We start from the raw sequence: 21,703 nt of genomic DNA, 5'->3' as shown, positions 1-21,703 counted from the left end.
CCAAAGTTAACGAAAGAAAATATTAATCCAAGCTTAGCTTGCTTCACTGTGATTTACTCTGATGCACCTGGGTCTAAACCAGATACTTGGCATCTCTTCTTAGATGCAAGTTCATCAAACTCTGGGGTCAGAGTTTGCCTCCCACCTGTATTGAAAGTTCCTGTTTTCTGTCTTTCGTTTGGCCATTTTTCATAAGGGGTTTATTACGTGTGAGTTGGGTGACAGGTCGCAAGTGCTAATGAAAGTAAAGAGAGGAGATGGGGGTGATTCGCAGGCTGACGGGCTGGCGCCAACGCATTTGCAAAGCATTCTGGGATTTGTAGTATTAGCTGTGCATGTGCTATACTGGCGCGGCGGCCAGCGGGCCAGCTCTAATACATATTTGATATGATCTTGCGGGCCAAATATAATTATATCACGGGCCAAATTTGGCCCGCGGGTCTGAGTTTGACATGTGTGATCTATAGCATGCCAGTTGAATCCAGATGCTGAATGTTTCATTCTTAAATACAAGTCAATATATTGTCAAATCACTTATCTGCTACTTAGAAATGTCACCTGCAAATGGTGAAACATTTTAAACTGGGTTAGTGAGGTCATGCCATAATGAAGATGGTGGTCAAATTCAAATACAAATGGGTTCAGGCACCATTCCTGAGATCCAAGCATCAAAACAAATCTTCATCCAAACTCCAATACAATACCACAAAAGTAACATCTTTCAAGTGAAGCCCAATCACCATCTTTTTTTTAAAAAGATTCCAAGATCTCGGTAAAGGTTAAAACCTTGTTTTTTGATTCTTAATTTTGTGACTGTCTCTTTAAGAGAACTATCGCTTGTAGTGTTACCATAGTGACTATGATGCAATCTGTTGTAATATCCGCCCACGCGAACTACTTGCTCTCATTCTACAAGATGTGAGGGAAGCATGAGCACGAGAAATTTTTCTTTTAAAGTCTTGTATCTCTATATATCATTTGTGTTTTTATAGCAGTCTTTAGCAATTGCTTTTGTTACGACTTTTGAGTAATGAGAGTCTAAAGGACTATCTATATACAGTAAATTCTTTGTTATTTACCATTATGAAACTCTTCTTGTGAAGCTATGCAAAATGTTTACCTGTTCTAACAACAAATTAAAACTACATAAAGTAACAGCCACAGAGTTTGATTTATTTATTTTAAAGAGATCAAAATTTGGGATATCACAGCTCACGCTTTGGAAGATGATACTTTGAAATTATAATACACAAGAATAAGGAAGGTGTCATCTACAACAACTAAAAATTTGTTTTAGAGTCCAAGCTACTATTTATTCATTAATTAGAATATAGTGGGATATACTCAGCCCAAAACATGAGTTGTTCAATTTGTGTTTTTTTTTGGATCCCTGGGATCATTAAAAATTTGGATTTAAAATAGTGCTGTTGCTATACCAGACAATAATTTGGAAGGGACATTTTTTTTCACTACAGGAGCATCTTCTGTCCAAATAATCTTCAAAGTCCTCATATTTTTAATTTAGAGATACAACAGAAACAAGTCCTTGTAGCCCACGGGCTTGCGCTGTCCAAACGCATCCATGTGACCAATTAACCATCTAACCCCATACATCTTTAGAATGTGGGAGGAAACCAGAGCACCCGGTGGAAACCCACACAGTCAATGGGAGAGGGTACAAACTCCTCATATACAGCGTTGGATTCAAACACGGGTCGCCGGCACAGTAATACTGTTGAACTTACCACTACACTAACTGTGCTGCCCTCACTACACTATGACAGAAAGTATGTTAGTATACAAGCTTTAGTAAACACTTCAATTCCTTGAACTTGTAAGATACTGGTCCTAGTTTGTTCAAAGTTTAGAAATTTCCTTTCAATAACTTCAGGGTTCCATTACTACCTAATTTACTCCATCAAGGAATGAGCATGCAGCTCATTGTGAACAAATTGACACAAATTTCTTGGTAATGAAAACACACAGAAATTTTGGAGGAACAGCTGGCCTCACAATGTCCATAGGGGGACATTACCGATATTTTGGGCCTGAGGCCTTCTTCAAGGAAGAATTCCCCATTCTTTGAAGAAGGGTTCAAGCCCAAAATGCCAGTGATATATCTTTACCTCTTCTGCATGCTGTGAGGCCGAGTTCCTCCAATATTTCTGCGTGTTTTTACTACAATCACAGCATCTGCAGACTTTCACATAATTTCATGTTAGCCAGTTCAGGGATTCTTAAACATCAAGTTCTACTCAAAGTCCAATACCCCAGGTATATAAAATTCATGTTAATTTGAGACATGAAATTGGACCAACTTACTAAGACTTTCTACCAAAGCAACTTACTTTAAAAGTGTACCAGAAAGTTCACGACAGGTCTAATGTTGAAAATCTAGTGTCCTCGGAAAAGAGATTCTCAATTTGCATTTTCCCCATTATTTTCATGTCATCCAACAAAAAATGTTTTAAAAAAAGGAATGTTCTTTTTATCCAAATTAAGGTAATTTTAGGTTGACAATCCACCTCAGAGTAAGCCTAGCACACACTTTGAACAAGGGACAAAGCTGGAAAACTAGCAGCTAGCCAAACTTCTACTAATTCCAGTTTTTGATCTCTAATTTATTCAGAAGAACTTCTCATAAGAGATGACCTTTAAAATGCAAAACAAATCATACTTTACAAAGGAAACACTTCATGCCAGCAGAAACATCTTCACAATGTACTGACTGCATTTAATGCATTTTTTTTCATTGATAACTGAAGTTTACATTAAAATTCTTTACATAATCAGAATCTATTTGTCAAGTTAATTTACGCTCAATTGGATAAATGCAAGCTTGAGTTTTTTTTAAAAAAAGGTAACACACAGGAAGTTTGGTTACATGTTTCTTATTGTACAGAATAAATTATATTCTGAACTTGGCTCGAATTTCCTCCAGGTTTTGACATTCAATACTGACTTCCAAATAAATCCACACCCAGATTTTATACACTGTATTGCAACAGACTAATATGTCTATTGAGCTTTCACTGCCACTGGACAACTTATGAACACTCACCTTAATCTTAAGATAAAAAAACAAATCCAAGTCTTGGATGAGTACAAATTCCATAAAACTATTACCATTATTCATGGTCCATCATGCAGCTGACTATTTTAGTTACAGCTGGCTTGCATCAACGCACTTGATAATTGTACAATTATGAATTTCACTCTATCTCCTTACCTGTGAATTGGCACATTTGATGACCTGAATTTCACATCTCCACGACGATAAAACTCACTTCAAACACAGCACAAACTTCATTTGAGTGAAACACAAAAATCTCCAGTCATGTGATTGAAGTGAAAAAAAACACCATGCTCCATTTGTGCCCTGCTGCATTAGTTTTACTGGTGAAGCCGCCACCTATTTCACAATATTAAAAGTTAATGACTAAACCACTGGTTCTCAAATCACAGAATGGCTGCCAAGACTGTGGCAATGTAATACAGCAAACAAGTTTCTACAAAACAGCAGAAGTAAACAGTCCCCTGTAATAAAGACTGAAAAAAATCTCCTGAACATATAAAAGATTCTCATGATAATCCAAATGAGTTTCCATACCGTACTATTATGAGAAATAATCCAAAAAAATGTCTTTCCTCAATTTAATCCAAATTAATTCTGGAAGTTTACAAATATATTTTTCACAATTAGTCGACTGTTTTTTTCCTAAAGACATTTGGTTCTCCAATCTCCCTCCTAAAATTCTTCAGTGCCCAAAACAATAAATCTATCACTTGTCCTGCAAGCAGAAACCCATACTATACATACTCACAGAAAAAGTGATGGCAAACTTACACCCAGAAAGTGAGAGCGAGTTTAGAGGCTTTGGTTTCTGCCACAGAAGTTTTCAGCGTGGAAGCTTTGAACTCCACATTCACCCAAGCTCTATTATTTTTGTCAATGTATTGAAATCCCAATGTCCTCAACTCAAAAAAATAGCAATAATAATTTCTGCTGGAAGATGATTTTAGAAATAAAAATCTAACTAGAGAAACTTTTCAATCAGGAGAAAAATGCTGCAAGATAATGTAGTTAATGTTTACCAAGAATCAATATTATCAGCAAACTCTGCGTAATCTCCATCTTGAGAATGCAAGTATATTTTGGGATGGAGTGTGCTCAATTTTATGTGCAAAATTGGCTGGTTATTTCCTTGTCCAACACCAACTAACTCCCCTCCCCCAATATCTAGAATGTGATTGAAATCTGGTAAAAATTGTAGTTAACTAAAGGTAATCACATAAACCACTGTTTTAACATGAAAGTGCCAATTACTGTGTGGCCTGCTGGATTAACTGAAGTAGCATGGGAATAACCACAGATCAATCACACTTGTCTCATCTTCTTCTTCTTTCTTTGGCTTGGCTTCGCGGACAAAGATTTATGGAGGGGTAATGTCCACGTCAGCTCCAGGCTCGTTTGTGGCTGACAAGTCTGATGCGGGACAGGCAGACACGGTTGCAGCGGTTGCAAGGGAAAATTGGTGGGTTGGGGTTGGGTGTTGGGTTTGTCTCATAAGAGAGGTACAAATACGATGTTGGATTCGTTTTTCAGAGCAATGGATGAATGAATTAGAGATCAGAATGCAAACTCTCCATGACATCTCAAGAATTTAAGTTCAAGTGATGAATTGCTAAGAGTAAAAAGATCGTATCAGGAACACCAACCATGAAAACACAAGATTATTGTGAAAAATCTTTTCCACAAGGACCATTCGGGAAAAGAATGTCATGCCTAACCAGTCTCGAATTGCACAATGTGGTCAAGTCTTAATTGCCCTCTGAAATGGCCCAGCTCACCATTCTGCTATCTTGAACAGCTCTCAAATTAAACCCAACAGATTGCCCCTGTTTGGGTAGGTATAGGATTTGGACACAGGCACATTTAATGTAACTGATCCAACACAATCACCTCCATTCTGCCCCAATGTCCTGAACTAAAAAAAAATCAAACTCAGATCAGCAAACCTAACATTATAATTAATGGAAATGCCCTAACTGAAGAACAGAGAACACAAGCAAATTGTATAGCATTCCACACATTGAACTGGGATCCCTTGAAGGCTGAACTTAAGGCAAGAAAACGTCCAACTACCACAATGAATGGGAATCTCTCCACTTTGAACCTCATAAAAGCACTGAACGGGAAAAGGAACGTCAATGACATACAAAAAAAAAATCAGATCGCAGAAAATTAAAATAAAAGTGATGGAAATCCTCTACAGGTTAAGCAGCAATTAGTGAAAGAGAAAAGAAGTTACTTGGGGTTTTTAGACTGCAGACATGTAATGGCACAATCAATGAAATTTGCCATTGGATGGAGAGTCTAAAAAGGAAAGTGCAGAAATTTTTCATCAATTCCTGCACCACGATTTATCCTGCAGGACCCCTACTTCTTTTCAGGGGAAGCCTGCAGTCTAAATCGCACCGCAAAACTCACCTCATGAATTCGACTTCCAGCTGAAGACTCAGACCACATTGCTCCACTTAAAACCACTGAGACTAACACACAGAGGAACTGAAGGAGTGCAGTGTAAATGACCACAAGGTGAGTAATTATGTTAAATTTTTCACAGATTTTTCAAACATTGCTGTCTAAAAAACACTACTGTCTCAGAACAAACACCCTTCAGAACTGGGAAAGAGGGAAAAGAAGTTTGCAATTGACATTGAAAATACTCAACTACAAGGGGCTCAGTTGCACAGTTTAATTCTGAAGTCTAGCTCTTTAGAATCTTATACAAGAGCAAAGTGAAGGATAATAGGCTTGAAGAATTATAGAGAACCCTTTCCAGCCAGCACACACCATCTTTGACCTACTACCATCGAGGTAGTGGTATAGGAGCATCAAAATCGGAACTTCCAGGCTGGGAAATAGCTTCTTCCTGCAGACTGTGTGACTGATGAACAGTAACATGGGGTTGGTGCTGCAGAGGTAAATTTTCAGCCACAACCATACAACAGCTAACTAAGAAGGCAAATGGAATGTTGGCCTAACTAAGAAGGCAAGTGGAATGTTCCTCTCATCGCTAGAGGAATTGAATTCAAGAGCAAGGAAGTCATGCTGCAATTTTACAGGATACTGGTGAGGCCGCATCTGGAGTACTGTATGCAGTTCTGGTCTCCGTACTTGAGGAAGGATATACTGGCCTTGAAGGCAGTCTGGAGGAGGCTCACCAGGTTGATCCCAGAGATGAGGGGGTTGACCTATGAGGAGAGACTAAAATTGTCTGGGATTACACTCACTTAAATTCTGAAGATTGAGAGGTGATCTTATAGAAACGTACAAAATTATGTAAGGGATAGAGAAGATAGAGGCAGGAAAATTGTTTTTCATTGGTTGGTGAGACCAGAACTAGGGGACACAGCCTCGAGATTCAGGGGATTAGATTTAAGATGGAGTTGAGGAGAAATTGTTTTTCCAAAAGAGTAGTGAATCCAAAGGGAAGCAGTTGAGGCTACTTCATTAAACAAATTTAAGGTTCCGTTAGATATTTTTTTTACATAAAAAAAGAATTAAGGGACAAGGGGAAAAGGTAGGTGGGTGGAGTTGAGTCAATGATCACATCAGCCAAGGAACAAATGTGTACTCATGCTTCTATTTCTTAGTGTACTTCTAAATTGGTCCCAATATCATCCTTTGTTACTGTTACAAAACTAATTTATCCATTCTGAACCTTCTCAATCCACCACCACCTTTAATAAAGATGACATATTCTTCTCCAACACACCATTTCATTCTCTAAGTATTGCATCAGGACATAATCACCAGTAATGGCCTCTCTCCCATTCCCATGCAATTAGGAACATAGGAAGTAGGAACAGTAGGCCAAAAATGGCCCATCGAGCCTGGTCCGCCATTCAATATGATCACAGCTGATCTAATTTATGACCTAACTCCACCTACCTGCCTTCTCCCCATATCCCCTAATTCCTCGATCATGTAAAATTTGCCCTGAAGATTTATCCCTGCCTCTCTGCTTCTCTTTTACATGCAGTCCTCTGAAAGATAAGCTGATACATTATGCCAATATGCATGCATACACTGTTTCAGTGTAGTACACTTAATACAAGTCATTGGACATAATCAAGTACAGTACTGCTGGCTTATTGAATCATAACGTCATGGCCAACAGCCAACAAAAAATCAGCGCAATGTCACACAACTCAGATTGATCCAATTTAAATACATCTGCAATAATCCCTTCAGAGGATGGTCACCATCACAACATTTGTTTTTACTTAACAGTTGGACGAGGACTGAGGAGGGCTTCCTCCCAGCTCCCAAAAGATAAGTAAGCGCATTGAAATGTAGACAAAAAAGTCATAAACTAGCTTTTGTGATGGAAGATAGATCAATAAATCTATGTTTCTGGTACTAGAGTAAAATTCACATAGTTTATCTCCATTTACGAAACCAAAATCTCCAATAACATTTTATCCTGCTAAAGTCTCCAATGATTTTGGATCCAAACTTTTCCTAATAGCTCTAATTATAGTCTGTACAACAAAATACATACTTTCAAAATTTTGTGGATGAACTAATCCAATCCATCTCCTGAGATGAAAGCCACTGTGACAACGAAACAAAGTGTTGCCACTTTTTCTTGCCAAACTCCAGATTTGAACTCCTCTGAAAACCCAAAGGTTGGAGAACATAGATCCATCTAAGAGCAGTTTGAATGGAGATTTTTAGGCAATGTGCTTATTTGGCTGCTCCCTATAAATTTAAGGGGAGATATTCTGAGATAATGAAATATGTATAACATTTCCTCCTTCACTCTATTCCATAGATCCACCAATTCAAATTGGAGAAATAAATTCTCCTCTTTGGCTTCATTAAAACTTGCTACTTTTATACTTCCCCTAATTTTACACAGTTTAATCTCCATAACAATTTGAATTCTTTTAAACAACTGAATTCTATCCCCTCATTTTCATTACTGCCAAATAAATATCCTAATTAGGGCCAACCATTCCTCTGATGGGGGATTCAATTGTAATTTGCGCAGAAGGAATTGTACGTAGATTTGGAAAGGGAACCTAGCCAGGCTATGAACAAGAGATGGAAAGTGGTATAACTAAAATTCCAAGAGGCTTAATGACTGTGATAGCCATATTCTATAACATGCCAAACAACTTCTACTCACTAGGGATGAATCTGGCCATTCTCTGAGTTTTACAATCCCTTCCTCAGATACAAATCCAACTTTACGTTTAAGAATAATAAACACCCGCTAACGATGAAACAAATTTTCAACACTCGCCAGTAAAACTGCCCGTCCGGTTTGTCTAAATTGGATTTTATACTGATGTTTTGCTACATTCAAAAACCATTTTCCTCATATTACAGTGGCTAGGTGAGAAACTGGAAACAAATGCATGCTATGGTGTTTGCTTCAAGTGGCAAGATACTGGAACTAATGCTGATTTAAGAAATGTGTTTGTTACCTGCTCATTAAGTGACAAATTTTACAGCCCACACAGGACTTCTAAATTATTTGTCGTTAATGGGAAGGATGCTGCACTAAAAAAAAAAAATCACTCTTAAAAATTGTTCTTCATTAAGTACTAGAATCAACATCGACAGCAAATAGAAAACCTGAAACTGTGAATGAAGGAATATTTAATAGTTTCAAAATATCTTTCACTTAAATCTAACTAAATTTACTGTACACATAATGTATCAAAAATCTAATGACTTGAAACAATATCAGAATTTGGATGGTTGTGGAAAATCAGTAGGTGCTTTCAAATTGCAGCACCCAGGTAGCCCTCCTGGGATCCGGGTGCAATTACTGGGTGATGGATGCACCTTTCAAAGCACAGCCAGACCGACCGGATAAATCGCCAACCCGACAATTTAAGGGGGGGAAATCATGCCCCCGTGCACTAATGGGAAGTATCAGCCCTCAGTGATTCCCCGCGCCCCCCCCCGCCCGCAAATCACAGCAGCTGCACTTCGGCCAAGGGTTTCCCCATGATCCACACGCACAAGCGCACGCTGACGTCACCAGAGGATCCAGGTCAGCCATTTCTCCTTTCAAACTCAGGAATAGGAAGCCCGGGCAAGTTTTAATGGGTTTCCTGACCACCTCTGAGGTAAGATAGGGACTCGGTTGACTAAGTTTGACCCTTTTGCTTCGCCATATACCTGGATGGATAACCATGCAAATTAACTGGTTAACCCTATTTTACAAGGCAGTTTGAAAGGGCCTTTTATTTCTGCTGGGCAGCTGATTCTCCAGGTTCTGATATGAGTAAAACCTAAATGTTTAAAAATTGATAACTCAGCCAGATAATTACTCAAATGTTAAAAGTTATTGTTATGAAATGTTGAGATAAATTAATGAATAAAACAATTAAGGAATAAAGAAATAAGAATAGACCAATCATTAAAAGGGTAAATTAAGGCGAGGCCTTCTCTTTAATGCGTATGGCTGATGCTGCAGAGAAAGATAGGATCAAACCTGCTTGCATTCCTCATTACAAGGTTCAGATAATTATACAAAGTCCAGTCAGATTCTTTCTTCACATCCAAATTATATTTCAAGGACAAGCCTTTGCAATCATTGTGATTACACACAGACAGAATGTCAGTCCAACTGTGAAGAAGCTAAATTTTCTTCGTGCAAGATTGTAAGACTATTCTATTCATTTCAAAATAATTAATGTCATACATGATGGGTGGCAGAACAGAACAGTTTGGGAAGTAGGCAAGTGCAATGAAACTGCTTGAAATTAGACGTCGACAACAGCATGCACTAAGTTTTAGCTATCTTCTTGAATACTTTTGCTTCCAATTTCAGGATTATAAATTAGAGTTTATGAGAATTAATGCCCAATAATATAAAATACATCAAAATTTCAGATGTATTTTATATCGACATGTATGGGGTACAGAGCCAGTTCAGTTCCTCCTCAGGGAAAGCCAATGCAAATTTACAACATGCAAGATCTATCCACAACATTGATTAGGTCCAAACTTGATAAGGGACAACAATATTGCTTGCATTTCAAGGCAGATGTGAATGCATTGGAGAGTTTAAAGGACTGGAAAATTATAGTATAAAATTAGGAGGGTCTGGGAGAAGTAAATAGGAAAACCTATTTCCCCTAGTTGTGGGGTCAAAAAATGCATAAATTAATTGATAAAAGGATTGCAAGGAAAATGAAAGACGTCATCATCCAGGGGTTGACTAAGATTGGAACTTGCAGCATTTGGATGAGTGGTGAACCGCCATGACCTACAGGGTGCAGATTAGATGTGGGCACTCTTTTACTGAACAGCACAGACCTAATGGGCCAAATAGCTTTTGAAATTGTTTGCTTTGGTGCACCTTAACTTTGTTTGACGAGTGAAGCAGATGTTTGATGGGGAAGAAGGATGACTGCTTTGGGACACTTCACACTCCTTCCTTCGCACAAAATATCCACGTGCATAAACTTGAAATATTAAATGCTTTTCTTGAACCATTTTGAGCTATAATGCCAGGATTCTCTCAAGTTGATGAGATCTTCATATTCCTCCCCCCTCCCCCACCCCTCAAACAGGATGCTCTCAAAGCATCTATTGCTCTCTCAGAGATCTCTAACTATGATGGAGTTCAGAGTAAGGTGCTAGTTTCAAGAATCCGCTATCAGAAAATGACACAAACCACTCTCCAGAGGTGGTGGACCACAATCTGAGTTTTGGGATTATGGCCTGGGAGAGAACGTTGTCATCAGCCTGCAAGGAATTCACAGAAAGTGACAAAGGAAGTCTGCAATAATTTGCTCAAAGCCTGCTGCTTTTCGATAAATCACAAACTTGGTGCCAGACTTGAGATCTTCATTTCCAATATTTTTTTTCTCTCAGTCCACTGAAACTTCTACCAGCTCACCCAAGGTGACAGAAAAACTTGCACTTGGCACCCTTCTGAAAAGCAGTTATTGTGAATTTGGAATCTATACCACAATTTCTAGCATCTCAGCACAGATCCTAATGGTGGGACTTCATCTTCCACCTTTAGTGCATGCACATTTTCCCGGATGCTTCTAACGAAGGCATTATGATTGATTTGATAAGTACATCAGGCAAGCACCCTCCCCCCTCCCCAACCTTTTGAATGTTGCAAGTTATTCATGAGCCAAAGTGAAGCTGCTTGCAGTCCTGGAGTAAAGGTTTAATAATTTTCAATTCATCCATAGGTTAATCCCACTCCAATGGGAAACATGTTGGAGAGGTACAGCATTGCAAAAACTGAAAAGATTAATGCATACAGCTTCACGACCTCAACTGAACTAGGATTGGATCCATAATGGATAGTGCACACTGACTACCTCCTCAGCTGGTGTTCTGCACTAATGGCTTTCCAAAGGCATTTGGCCTTCAAAATGCTGCAGAATCCATGTACAGTTGTTAGCTTTTGGCTTGACCTCTTCCACTCTTTCCACCCATCTATTTGAGTCACAACTCTTTGTTGGGCCTGGCCCTCCAGGTGCCTGTGGTTAACATGGTTTCCATTCAAAAATGTCCATCGTTCATGATCAACTCATTCCAAGTTTCATTCATTAATTCTTTTTAAATGTATTGATTTTTTTTAAAATTTACAGCCCCGGTAGAAGCCAATTCTGGCCATTTATACCCAGGCCACCCAATTACACTCAAATTAACCAATAACTCCAAACACTTTGAAGGGTGGGAGGAAACCAGAGCACCCAGAAAAGCCCAGAGACATGGAGAAAGTGAAAACTCCTTACAGACAGCACCAGATTCGAATTCAGGTCACAGGCATTGCAATAGTGTCACACTAACCGCTACGCCAACTGTGCCACCCTTTTTAGTGTTAAAAAACAAGCAGTGCTCTGTGACAGAAACCTAGAATCTTTTCACAGGCATCTTGTAAACTAGTACACTGAGAACCAACAAGACCAACATGAACATTTTTCCCCTTGTGTACCTACTAATGAAAATTTCCATTTTCTCACATTACAAGCTAAGTGTTACTTCCTTCCCCATTCACTTCACCAACAGACATGCTTTTCAGTCTCTCTGCAGTCTCCAAACATTGCACAAATTACAACTTTCAGCTTTTCCCTTCCTGCCTCAGCCTCTTCGTCATTCCCCAAGTCTGAACTTCCTCTGCCCCAGTGATAGGGTACTGTTTGGTAATGGGAACATGGTAAATTTGAAATCAGTTGTGAAACAAATATAAAATCATAAAACAAACATATTTAATTCAATATTCCAAATGATGATGGAAAATGGGACAAGAAGTGAGAAAAAGCAAAGACAGTTTATTTTCATATATATAAGCACAATGTACGGATGCAATGAGAATCTTGCTTGCTGCAACCACACAGGTTTGTTAAATACACTGACAAACAGGAAAGCAGAAGAAAATTAATTGAAAAGCAGCAAATTTTAATCAATCTTCTTTCTGGGCAAATATGTTGTTCCCACATCCATAAACTTTGATCGATATAAAAATCTTTTCATGGTACTTTATTGAACACCTTCCCAAAATCCAGATAAACTACACATCCAGAAACTTTGATCGATATAAAAATCTTTTCATGGCACTTTATTGAACACCTTCCCAAAATCCAGATAAACTACACTATTGTGAACTACACGATACAAGAACAAGTGGCTGAAATTTTTGCAGAGATTTTCAATCTCTCAATGATACAATCCGAGTCCCACCCAAGCCCCAAGAAGTTCAAAATTATCTCTCAATGACTATCAATCAGTGGCACCTATTAGTTTGAATAGGCATGAGATTTTCTGATCTTGGAAGCTAAGCAGGCAGGACTTGGAGGAGGGAGACTCTCTGTCTGCCTTACGGTAGACAAAAGTCAAAGAACTTCATAAATATAGTATTATGTGACAATAATGGAACCTTTATCTTCATGTCCCACTGCGATGATGAGCTGTGAGAGGTTGGTTATGGAGCGAATCAACTCCAGTCTCAGGACCCAAGCCCACTTCAATTTGCCTGTTGTCACAACAGATCAATGGCAGATGCCATCTGACTGGCCCTCCATTCTGCATTAGATCGCCTGGACCACAAGAACACTAACATCAGCCCATGGTTCATTGACTATAGCTCTGAGATTAACACCATCATACCAGCAAAATTGATTTTCAAACCAAGGGATCTGGAAGCCTGTTTGCTTCTCCACAACTGTGAACTGGATTCTCAGCTTCCCCATTGACACACCCTAATCAGTGCAGATTGGCAACATCACCTCCTCCTCCCTGGCCATCAACACAGGCACCTCAAAACTGTAAGCTCAGACCCCTGATCTATTCCCTATCCACTTGTGAGGGCGTAGTCAAGTTCAGCTCCAACATAATCAATAATTTTGTAGAAAATGCCACTGTTATTGGCAATGGCTGCAGCAAGAATTTTTTTTAAATTTTTATTTTTCACACTATGAACCATACTGACCAAAATACACACAAACATTTCCCTCTTGAATATACACTGTCATTTTCTCCCCTTTTTCCCCCCCTCCCTTCCCTCCCTCCTTCACCCCACCCTCCCCACTCACTCAACGTTCAACACATATGATACATTAAACCCATTAAACAATGTCATTACACAATGAAAATAAACAAGAAATTAGTGTCATCTACTTTTACATACTGGGTCAGTTCATTTCGTCGTCTTCTCCTTCTGTCACTTTAGGTGGTGGAGGTCCGCGGTAGGACTTCTCTGTTGTGTTCCATGTACAGTTCCCAAATTTGTTCGAATACTGTGATGTTATTTCTTAAATTATATGTTACTTTTTCCAATGGAATACATTTATTCATTTCTATGTACCATTGCTGTTTTCTCAGGCTATCTTCTAATTTCCAGGTTGACATAATACATTTTTTTGCTACAGCTAGGGCTATCATAATAAATCTTTTTTGTGCTCCATCCAAATCGAGTCCAAGTTCTTTACTTCTTATATTACTTAGAAGAAAGATCTCTGGATTTTTTGGTATGTTGCTTTTTGTGATTTTATTTAATACCTGATTTAGATCGTCCCAAAACTTTTCCACTTTCTCACGTGCCCAAATTGCATGAACTGTTGTTCCCATTTCCTTCTTACACCGAAAACATCTATCTGATACTTTTGGGGCGTGGTGTATAGCCTGTGTAACCAATTATATTGTATTATGCGTAACCTCGTGTTTATTGTATTTCTCATAGTTCCGGAGCATAGCTTTTCCCATGCTTCATTCTTTATGTTTAGATCTTGTTCCCATTTTTGTTTGGGTTTACAGCTTGTTTCCTCGTTCTCTTTCTCTTGCAGTTTGATGTACATGTTTGTTATAAATCTTTTAATTATCATTGTGTCTGTAATTACATTCAAAATTGGCTGCAGCAAGAATTTCAGTACATGTGCACATTGTACTTGTGTGTATGACAAACTCATGATCACTATTAAGATACATTCTTTAAAAAAAATCTGATGAGGTTGATAAGAGGAAATATAGTAGATTTTTTTGCATTTGAGTATCTTTTTTCCAAAATGGGAAAGTTCTGCAAGGAACAGCAGGCCTTCGTCACCATCCCAATGACTCAGACAAGTGGATCAAAGCTAGGTGAACAAGCAAGATCAGAGATGACACAACATGAAGTACAATACTCAGTTTTTACTTCCTTCAAGGACTAGAAGGCTGAGATCCCTTGGTACACCAAGGGAAATGGGATTTTCAGAAGTTGAGCTACCATATCCCAGAGTGCAACTTTGAAATCAGTTGGGATCACAAGTTGGAGATTTTTTTTTAATTCTAGCCGTCACCTGTAGAACAGCACATGAATCACATCCTACTTCTTGCATTTTAGTCAGTCTGGAAACAACTCATATCAAAAACTAAAGTAGCAGAATAGTATCTAGTAAACCAAATTACTCAAGAAATTTCAAGGTTATAAAAATAAAATACATATTTTTCACTTTGAGATCAAGGACCTGGTAACAATATGGCCTGATCATTAGCTATTTCAAAATGCTAATACTTACAATATGTATTTGGGACAAAGTTACTCATTCATGTTAAATTCATGGCATTAATATAAGTTTATATTAATGCCATCCAGTTGGAGGGTGGTCTCAGTCAGACCATGAGGTGTTGCTCCTCCAGTTTCCAGGTGGTCTCAGTCTGGCAGTGCATGAGACCTTGGAGAGACAGGTCAGCAAGGGAATGGGATGGAGAATTTAAAATGGCTGGCCACTGGAAGATCCACACTATTGCAGTGGACAGAGCCAAGGTGCTTACAAAGCGATCTTCCAGTCTGCGCCCAATGTAGAGGGGACCACAACGGAAGCCGTGGATTGAACAGCAATCATTAATTACTTTTAAGGTGGACTTTATGTAAATACAAGATCGAGTTTCAACCATTTAACTTCAATTATTAGAGTTAAATTCTGATAAAATTACATTTGTGCTTTCAACAAAGAAGACCCTTGTTAGTTATCAAACTTTTTGATTTAAGCACCTTCATTCCACTTTATTATATACTGGATCAGGACTTGACCTGTTCATTAAGCATCTTGTATATCAGAAAGAGAAACATTTTGAATTTCAAAAAAGCAAATGTATTGATATATCAAGCATGCAAACAATCTTCAAATTATTCTTCAAAGGAATGCACTAACTTTGAGTAGTTTTAATAAAATATGTACATAAAAAGATAAGACATGGGATCAGAATTGGGTCATTCAGCCCATCGAGTCTACACCAGAGGGGAAGATGTCATCTTGTGCCACTGAGTGTTCATCTTAAGGCTCCTGTATCTTTGTCTCCAATGGAGCAGAGAGAAAAAGGCATGGCCTGGATGTCGAGGGTCCTTGAGGATAGAGGCTGCTTTCTTAAGATACTGCCTGTTGTAGATGTTCTCAATAGAGTGAAGACTGATCAGGTATCAGGTCGAGTTAACAACATTCTGGAGTTTAGTTTTTTTTTCTTGCCCTGTGGTTTGGCACTACTGTACCAGTGATGCAATCAGACCGAATGCTCTCCACAGTATACCTGTGTTCAGTGAAAAGCAGTCAATAAAGGTGCCCCAGTGGAAACAGCACAAATGGCTTCCTGTCCCGGGACACTGCACGGCCAATTAACTGGGATGCCAGTGGTAAAAGGACTATAGTCAAGTTCACAATTAATAAGATACAAAGGATAGATTAAATACTTGCCAGTTTTAAATCTATTTCATTTTATGTAAATGTTTGTTAAAAAAGTGAAAATGAATGCCTGCATGAATGATAATGGCACATACATTTCCAATCTCAAAATTAAATATTTTGAACTACAAATCAAAAGTGCACCCGAGCAAAGGGAAGTATTCTTATCAGATGATATTAGATGGTTAATGCTAAAGAGTTTCAGAATCACATTTCAATTTTAGCTTTTGGGGAATATGTTTTGGCGTATGCATCATCTGGTGAGAGAAATCACTAAATTGCATCATTTGTAAAATTTTCAAAAGTTTGCCAAGAACAGAAATCAAGACTATTTGATACATTCTCAAGGGCAACCAGAGAGGCTACAAAAGTTTAAGGTAATCCATATGCCAACAATAAAGAAATGACATTAGCATCTAATTGAAACATCAAGTAGCACAGGATCCTCCACAGATTCATTTTTACTGCTATTTTATTTGAAATGCGACAGTCCAGTGAGGCTACTCTGCAATCATTTTTTAATCAAATGTAGTTTGTCAATAAAATCAATGAGTTATCAGCCTTTGAAGTAATGTTCAACCATTAATTGATAATGGGGAAAATGTGAAATATACGACTTATCAACCTGGCCCACACATGTCAATCGTGATCACTGAAACACAGGAAAGTCAAGATTTCAGTGATCTGCCAAGTTCTTTTGTTATAGTGACCTAGCTAATTGGCAAGTAAGCAAGACATCAAATTCAGTTCACAGCTCCCAAGAAAAAAATGGACTCAAAATGCAGTGCCCAATTTAAAATAACAAGCCAATGCTCTCCTTGCTGTTTACAGTTGAGGAGGAACTTCTCAACAAGGGGAACTGAATGCTGGCAAGAATAATACACCAAGGTTTAAGTTTTCAAATGAAAAATAGGAGAGAAAATGAAAAGTAATCTCAAGACGTTGTTGCTTCCACACAGGGTTAAAGTTGAAACATCCTTCCCAGATGGATTTGAAAATGACATTAGCATTAAAATATGAAACATACCATATACTATTTGCACAAAAGACTCGAATTTCAAAAATAGTATGTGTAAAAGATTAAGAAAACCTGTGCATCATCAATGGGGACGTTACTGCAAACATCAGAGTTACCAGGAATTTCAGAGTTCTCAATTTCTGCAAAAATATCAATTCTGCAGCACCTTGGGCAACCTTGGTAAAGCTATTTTAATATTCTGCTACAGTGGTATGCTGGAAACTGCCCATTGCAAATAGCTTCATCCCACTATCAGCAATACAATAATGACCAGATTATCCAATTTACTGATGCTAAATGAGGAATAAGTGCTGTCCAGGGATGTCAGCTGCTCATTTACAAACAGTGCCTTGGGATCATTTGATTAGATGACAGACTCCCCACCTAATGTCTCATCCAGATGGAACCTCAAAGTATTGCGCCCCCTCAGTCTCTGTTTCACGCCAATGTCAGACTTCTCCCTTTTGAGTCAGTTGCTCTCCAAGGCATACAATCATTTTCCTAGCTTTTTAAAAACTGAAACTGGTCTACCAAATACTAATTTTATTTGCAATCTACAGATTAGAGATTTTTTTACGATCTCAATTACATACATTTTCTAAGAGGACTATTAAGAATGTAATTGATATTTTTAATTTAAAACCTTTCTATCTTCTTTGCTCTTTGGCTTGGCTTCGCGGACGAAGATTTATGGAGGGGTAAAGTCCACGTAAGCTGCAGGCTCGTTTGTGGCTGACAAGTCCAATGCGGGACAGGCAGACACGGTTGCAGTGGTTGCAGGGGAAAATTAGTTGGTTGGGGTTGGTGTTGGGTTTTTCCTCCTTTGTCTTTTGTCAGTGAGGTGAGCTCTGCAGTCTTCTTCAAAGGAGGTTGCTGCCCGCTGAACTGTGAGGCACCAAGATGCACGGTTTGAGGCGATATCAGCCCACTGGCGGTGGTCAATGTGGCAGGCACCAAGAGTTTTCTTTAGGCAGTCCTTGTACCTCTTCTTTGGTGCACCTCTGTCTCGGTGGCCAGTGGAGAGCTCGCCATAGAACACGATCTTGGGTCTGACAACGGCTCTGTATACGGTAATCTTTGTGAGGTTTTTCAGTTGGTTGTTTTTCCAGACTCTTTTGTGTAGTCTTCCAAAGGCGCTATTTGCCTTGGCGAGACTGTTGTCTATCGCGTTGTCGATCCTTGCATCCGATGAAATGGTACAGTTCTATAATGGTACAATATCTAACATTTATGATACCTGTATATTATTGAGAATGAGAGGCTCCTTCAGATAAAATTTAAAAAGCTTGGGAACAGCACCTACAGCTTTTAATTTCTGAAGAAACTAGGAATGTAATTTTCAAATTAATTAATACCTCTTCTTTATATGCCTGCCACTCTCTCCTACAATTTCAGGTAGTCCATGGGCTCACATGTCCAAAGTCAAACTATCGCGTTTTTATGCGGATGTATCTCCTCGCTATGATAAATGTAACAATGGAGATGCTTCATTAATTCATATCTTCTGGACATGTCAGAATCTTGAGAAATATTGCAATGAAGTATTTCAAAATTTCTCTGCACTTTTTAAAGTTTATTTTAAACTTAATCCCTTAACTGCTTTATTTGGTATCGAGTGACACACTTTAACAGCATCTGACATGCATGTATCAGCTTTTATTTCTCTTATGGCTGGGCAGGTGGCATTGCTCAGATGGAGAGACATTACCCCGCCTAATCATGCTCAATGGCTACGTGACATCAAGTCATGTTTAAATTTAGAGATTAGATGCTCAATTTCTGATTTGAATTTTTTTTTTAAATGTGTTGTGCCAATTTTGATTGTTTATCATTACATTTTATATTGAATACTGTAAGATGTAGCCAATAAGAACCAAGTCAGTATTACAGAATTCGACCAAAGATTTGCTCAGAAGCACATTTCAAGGAAGACGCAACGTATTCAGCCATCAAACCAGAATGTGCTTGATAACTCAAACTGCAGCTGGCCTATCAACTAATCACATGTTTTGCAAATGATTTAAAAGCAAATTTTACCAAATTAGGGGCAGATAAGGATACGCAGACCAAGAGAATAATTGTTCAGCTGAACACGTGGAAGAAATTAGTTTAACCTCATACAAGAACGAGCATGCATCACAATTTTAAAGAATATATATAAAAAAAAGAATGTAACAACATGTACAAACAAGATTAGCCACTTTGCATTACCATTCAGAGATATTTATTTGGTCATACCAATACTGATTCTGTTAATTATGGGATCTTTACACTAAGATTCCACAATACGGTCATAAAGAAGATCCATCATTAAGCCATCTTTGGTTGTTTACAATGAACCAAACAATGCAAGCATAATGCTGGGCTTGTATGTCATTTTACACATCAGGCCAGCATTCCGAGAGCAAGAGGCGGGACAGGTAACACAACAGTGTTGCTGTCTCGTGTGATGCATAACATATACATCAGACATTGCTTTCTACACAATAGCGGTTGAACTTGATGTGCCTATGCTTGCCGTGAACATTTATGCCACTCTTCGAACAGAAGCAAATTTGCTGCGCAGAGTGACAGATTTGTGCAAGCGATGCGCTCATGGAATCAGAAATAGATTGGAGGTGAGAGAGAGAAAGAGAGAGAGAGAGAGAGAGAGAGCAACCATATGGGCCCATGATCCGGTCTGATGTCCTCAACAATTTTGATGAAGATGTGTGGAGGCTATTTCCGTACGTCTCAGAACACTTTTGATTTTGTATTGCAATTCGTTGAGCCACACCTGAGATAACAAACTGGCAACAGCCTCTGGAACATTGGCTTAGATGCAATTACTTTGTGGTGGTATGATACCCCACGTGAATATCCATCCATTAGTTGTATTTTTGGTGTTGATGTCACTACTGTGTTTGTGTTGGTACAACAAGTTACTGAAGCATTGAAGAGGGACTTTTTAAACTTTTTGTTTACCTGCCGAGTAGTGCGCATGTTCAGGAGACAATGGACAGAGTTGCAGAACGGGAGTATCCAATGTGTGCTGGTGCCATCAATGGCACACATATTCCCATTATCACCCCTCTTGAAGATGCACCAGCCTACTACAATTGGAAAATGTGCCACTCCATTGTTCTTTAAGCTGTTGTTGACCACAACTGCTGGAAAGGATCACGGCCTGAGTTACAATTACCTGTCTTTAACAATTAATGTGTTTCATCTGTCGATCAAAACAGTCTTTGTTGTTCCACCTTCACAGATGTGTATGTGGGTGGCCTGGTCATATGCACGATGCTCGTGTTTTAGCCAACTCACCCATCTATAGAAAAGCTGAAGATCAAGGTGGGTACCTCTTCCCACGTGAAGTAATTTATATACCTCACTGTACAGTAATGTATGTGTGGATCATGTTTATTTGTCACATGTAACATATAGGGTACAATCACAGTGATATATATATGTGTGTGTGTGTGTGTGTGTACATTATATATGTGTGTGAATGTGTGTGTATATATATATATATATATATATGCCTAAGTGTGTGTGTATGTTTAAACTGAAGGAATGGCTGATGGTCAACTTCAAATAAAACTTATGACAAGTCCAAGGGTCAGCATAAAGTAGTTATAAGTCTACATCACTCTGTCCACAGAAATCCAAAACTAAGTGGAAATCCCTGTGCATCTAATCGGAGACCCAGCTTACCCCCTCAGGAAGTGGCTGATGTGCTCGCTTCGTCAGCACATATACTAAAATTGGAACGATACAGAGATTAGCATGGCTCCTGCGCAAGGATGACACACAAATTCGTGAAGTGTTCCATATTTTTAAAAAAAGGAAGTGGCTGATGAAGGGTTTCACTAACCACCATACCCTCGATCAATGGCAGTGAAGATTTACCATTTCAGCTCAGAAAAGATGGTGGTAGAAAATGCTTTTGGATATCTCAAAGGTCACTGGAGGTACCTGGCCAAGCGACTTGATATTTGTACCATGTTTGTATCAGACGTTGTTGCCTGCTGTGTTCTACACAATATATGTGAAATTAACAAGGAGCACTTCTTGGCAGACATCCTAGAGAATAGAAGACAGTAGCGAGACAACTCTATGGGCAAACAGACATGAATAAAAATGTTAATCGCTAAAAAAAGTTTTTACCTGGTTGATCGCGAGGCGCAGATTCACCATTTTTATTGCTAGCCTCTGTATCCATGCCACAAGGGACTCCAGAATCAGCATTGCTGCTGGTGGAGGGAGATGCAGCTATAACGGTCTCAGGGGAAGCTGGATCCTCCGTGTTTGTGACAGGTTAAATTATATTTTATATAATTTTAGAAGAGATAGATTGTGGGAGTAGTTTAAAGAGTAGGTCACTTCACAAACAAAATAACACTTTACATCTCATTTAAAATACAAGAGTTTTGCTGAAAGAGAAATGCAAAGACAATAAAAAATCTAGTTTGGAAATGCTTAGTTAAGGAAATT

The 21,703-nt window shown here is 38.6% G+C and overlaps 1 protein-coding gene and 1 non-coding gene across 13 annotated transcripts in view; one reads left to right on the top strand and one right to left on the bottom strand.

Annotated features, from left to right (window-relative positions):
• Positions 1 to 21,703, bottom strand: part of eps8a (EGFR pathway substrate 8a, signaling adaptor) — a 169,942-nt gene that overhangs the window by 92,649 nt on the left and 55,590 nt on the right. For 2 of the 12 annotated variants that reach the window (XM_069909215.1, XM_069909219.1), the window contains exon 1: positions 3,230 to 3,375. The exons of 9 other annotated variants lie outside the window; for them this stretch is intronic. The gene's annotated coding sequence lies outside the window, so the exon portion shown is untranslated. Of the gene's footprint in view, positions 1 to 3,229; positions 3,376 to 20,923; positions 21,583 to 21,703 lie in introns of those variants that run through there. One more of the 12 variants, XM_069909218.1, reaches the window with a different exon arrangement.
• Positions 20,944 to 21,047, top strand: LOC138749115 (U6 spliceosomal RNA). Its single transcript, XR_011348428.1, has one exon. It is a non-coding gene; the product is annotated as a U6 spliceosomal RNA (small nuclear RNA).

This window comes from Narcine bancroftii, chromosome 13, assembly GCF_036971445.1.
Source record: "Narcine bancroftii isolate sNarBan1 chromosome 13, sNarBan1.hap1, whole genome shotgun sequence".
Lineage (NCBI taxonomy): Eukaryota > Metazoa > Chordata > Chondrichthyes > Torpediniformes > Narcinidae > Narcine > Narcine bancroftii.
This window is presented reverse-complemented; position numbering and strand designations above follow the sequence as displayed.